The sequence below is a fragment of the Canis aureus genome, chromosome 12, assembly GCF_053574225.1.
Source record: "Canis aureus isolate CA01 chromosome 12, VMU_Caureus_v.1.0, whole genome shotgun sequence".
NCBI classification, from domain to species: domain Eukaryota; kingdom Metazoa; phylum Chordata; class Mammalia; order Carnivora; family Canidae; genus Canis; species Canis aureus.
The window spans coordinates 40104517-40108806 of record NC_135622.1 but is presented as its reverse complement, the minus strand read 5'-3'; positions in this window follow the sequence as shown (position 1 = coordinate 40108806).

Here is a 4290-nt window from a genome sequence, read left to right as displayed (position 1 = left end):
TGTGTCAACAGGTGCTCCCTAAATTAGACACTCAGGACTGACATTCAGTGGTACACAACACCATGGCTGTACTAGTTACTAAAATACTGAAATATTTCCACAATGGAATCCTCTGATTTCTTCCTTGACACTCTGGGCCTCCTGGCCTCTCCTTGCTGGACAGACCCAGACCTCCCCAAGTTCCAGATACTACCATTGAGGTTTAATGTCTTTTTTGATGTCCATAGGACATTCATGTAAACACTTCTATAAAAGGAATTTTTGTGTCTTCTGGCATTTTGTTCTTTTTTTTTTTTTCTGGCATTTTGTTCTATTGGTTTTTCTATTGGAATGTTTTCCTCTTCCTTATAGATATACAGGCATAATTATGTACATTGGATGCTGTTTTGTTGGTTTTATGTACCATAATATCTTTTCATTCTTTTTTGTGTGTGGAAAAAAAACACCCAGCATAGCATGGGACCTTAGGCCTTCTCCCCTGGGTGGGCAGGTGTCTGTTCTGATTGCTCTGTTCCCACACCATGTGAGTTGTTATTTCAAACGTTACCTCTTGTTTTTCTTTTTTTAAGATTTTATTTATTTATTCATGAGAGACACACAGAGAGAGGCAGAGACATAGGCAGAGGGAGAAGCAGGCTCCCCATGGGGAGCCTGATGTGGGAGTCAATCCCAGACCCTGGGACCATGCCCTGAGCCAAAGGCAGACACTCAACCGCTGAGCCATCCAGATGTCCCCCAATGTTACTTCTTGTACTCAGATGTCGATGCTAACATAAACACCAAGGGTGAAATATATATATATATATTTTTTTTTTTTAAGAGAGAGAGAAGGAGAGAGGAAATGAGGGGGAGAGAGAGAGAGAGAGAGAGCAGTAGATCAGGGGCAGAAGGAGAGGGAAAGAGAATCATAAGCAGGCTCCATGCCCAGTGCAGAGCCACATGCTGGGCTCAATCTCTCGATCTTGAGATCATGACCTGAGCTAAAACCAAGAATTAGATGCTTAATTGACTGAGCCACCCAGGCGCCCCAACACCAAGGGTGAAATATTAATCTGAGTGATTACTCCAACAGGAGTAACAGCAATCACCTCTGGTGTTCAAGGAGGGAGTCAGGAGATTCGAGATATAAGTGAAGAGATTCTAGCCAATGCCCACCTCTGATAATCCTCACCACATCCCTGCAGCCTCACCATACTGTTCTGTGTGGAGCTCCCACAGCTGTCTCCACCACAATGTTTCAGACTGAGCACATCATCTTTATGTATTTTAATTTTAATTTGTTGTTGTTTAAGTATAATTAGCAAACAGAGTTATGGTAGTTTCAGGTGTATAATACAATGATTCAACAAATCTGTATATTACTCAGTACTCACCATGATAAGTATAGTCCGAAGATGCTCAACATTCCTAATCACAGAGAAATGCAAATCAAAATCACAATGAGATATACCACCTTATACTTGTCAGAATGGCTAGAATAAAAAAGACAAGATATTACAAGTGTTGGGGAGGATGTGGAGGAAGGGGAACTCTTGTGCGCTGTTGGTGAGAATGTAAATTGGTGCAGCCACTATGGAAAACAGTAGGTGTTCCTCGAAAAATTAAAAATAGAAATACCATATGTTCCAGTAATTGAAACATCATCTTTATTTTTTGTATATATTTTTCATTGGAGTTCAAGTTGCCAACATATAGCATCAATGCCCAGTGCTCATCCCGTCAAGTGCCCCCTTCAGTGCCCGTCACCCAGTCACCCCAACCCATCATCTTTAAAGGCTAAATCTGCCCTCTTCCTGACATCCCTGACTGGTGGACCACTGTTTCCAACCATCTTGTCTCCTGCAGTAGAAAATTCTGAATCATCCCAGACTCTGGTTTACTTTCATTTCCTCTTTCTTATTGCTTACCAAGATCTGTCAGTTCTATGCTATAAAAAATTTCTTGATTACAACCTTTTCCCCATCCTATTTGCACTGTCTTGTAAATTTTTACAGACAGTTTCCTAACCAGTCCCTTGGGCTCCAGCCTCTTTTGCCTCTCCAGCCTCTCCCCGACTGCTACCAGCATCAATGGTCCAGCCTGGACCATTAGCCTAGGATGTCCTCATCTGTGGAAGGCAGTGTAGGGGAGCCATCCACCTTGGTGGAGAGGAGGGGTTTCTCACTAGCACTGTTGAGAATGATGCTAATATAAAGTAGATTGACTTTGAGTTGTTTTTTTTTTAATTTTATTTATTTATTCATAAGAGACACAGAGAGAGGCAGAGATACAGGCAGAGGGAGGAGACGCAGGCTCCATGAAAGGAGCCTGATGCGGGACTCGATCCCAGAACCCCAGGATCACACCCTGAGCCAAAGGCAGACGCTCAACCACTGAGCCACCTAGGCATCCTGAGTTGGTTTTATTATTGTGTTTAAATTCCCTACAGATGATGCCACCCCTTTTGCCTACACATGGCCAACTGTCCCCACCCCATTCTCTTGGCACAACGCTAGAAATAATATGTTCCGCCTCAGAGCTGCTATGAGGGGTGAATGGCACATGCCTGCTGAGAGCTTAGCCCAGGCCCCTGCACATGCTGAGCGCTTAGTTACTGTTGACAATTATTAGTAATATCAGTATTATTGGCTCCTTATCCCCCATGTGATGTTTGCTCTGGCAAGCAAAGCCTTTTGGACTGGCCTCACTCACTCCCTTCCACCCTCCTGAACCCTACACTCTAGCTATAGAAACTGTTTACTCTGACTTCTTCCATTTTTCTCAACCTGTGCAAATGCCCTGTGGACAGCCTGGGATGACTTTCCTGCTTTTCTGGAGATTCATCATTTAAGATCTAGCATGTAGTCCTGCTTTCTGGGAAGCCTTGCTCAGATTATACAGACCAGGGCAGCCTGGGTGGCTCAGTGGTTTAAGCGCCGCCTTCAGCCCAGGGCGTGATCCTGGAGACCTGGGATCGAGTCCCATGTCGGGCTCCCTGCATGGAGCCTGCTTCTCCCTCTGCCTGTGTCTCTGCCTCTCTCTCTCTCTCTCTCTCTCTCTCTCTGTGTGTGTCTCTCATGAATAAATAAATAAAATATACATTTAAAAAAATGTTATACAGACCAAATGAATGCCTCCTCCTCTGTGCACCCATGGCCCTCTGCTCCTGTCTCCTCCTTACAGCTCCCGGAGAATGGGGCTCCCGGAAGGGAGAGCCTATGTGTGCTCATCTTTGTGATTAACTTTGTATCCACAGTCACCATAATTGCGTCTGCCCTGTAATACAGGCTCACCACTTATGGGAGTTTTGCTTGTTTAGTTTTGTTTTACTGGAAGAGATAAACAGATGAATGAATGAATGGGAATTCATTCTTTTGACTTCACCCTAGATCTAACAAAAAGTTTGGGCAGTGGCCTTTCTGGTCATTTTTGTGTAACCTGATATTGGACTCTTCTGTGCCCCAAGAAAAAGTCTCCCCAATACCAGGTACCTGTCCTCCTGAGGAATTGGCCTCAGGCACTAAAGGAAAGGTTGTCTTAATAGCAGGGAGAGGGCGGAGGGGGTCAGCTCCGTCTTCACAGCCGTCCCTGAGAGGGCGCTGTTCCCAAGTCAACCCTCCAGAGGCCGGAGCTGAAATACCGGAGCGTTCCCCCGGGGCTCAGCATCCCTCCCTTCCCGGCTGCGGTCGCCGGGTCCCCAGCGGAGCGCCTGCCCACACACATGGCGGCGCCCTGCTCAGCTTCTCGGCGCCGGCACCGACAGGCCGGGCTGGCCTTGCCAGTACTCGGGGACTTCCTCCGCGAGCCCGCTTCCTGCACGGCTGGCATTTAAACCGGCGCCTGGGGCTGCGGGCTGCTGCTGCTGCGGAGCTGTGCCCGGGCTGCGCAGCGCCGCCGAGCCGCCGAGCATCCCCCCGCGCCGGCCGCCGAGCATCCCCCCGCGCCGGCCGCCGAGCATCCCCCCGCGCCGGCCGCCGAGCATCCCCCCGCGCCGGCCGCCGAGCATCCCCTCGCGGCGCCGGGGCCAGGGCGGGACAGGTCGGCGGGGGTGCGGCGGCGCAGATCGGGGACCCGACATCGCACCCCGGCACCTGGCAGTTTAATTGCAGGTTTGACTTTAATTTCCCGGATCGCAGCCCTTCTGCCCGGCGCAGATTATTTCTCCTCCGGGCCCCGCCCGGGTCGCCGCTGGCGGCGGGAGGCGGGCCGGGCCGCGGGAAGGCGCTCAGCAGGGACCCCCCGCCCGCGCCCGGGCCATGGTGCGGCCGAGCCCGGCGCTGGGGTGAGGCGGCCGCGCGGCTCGGAGCGGCG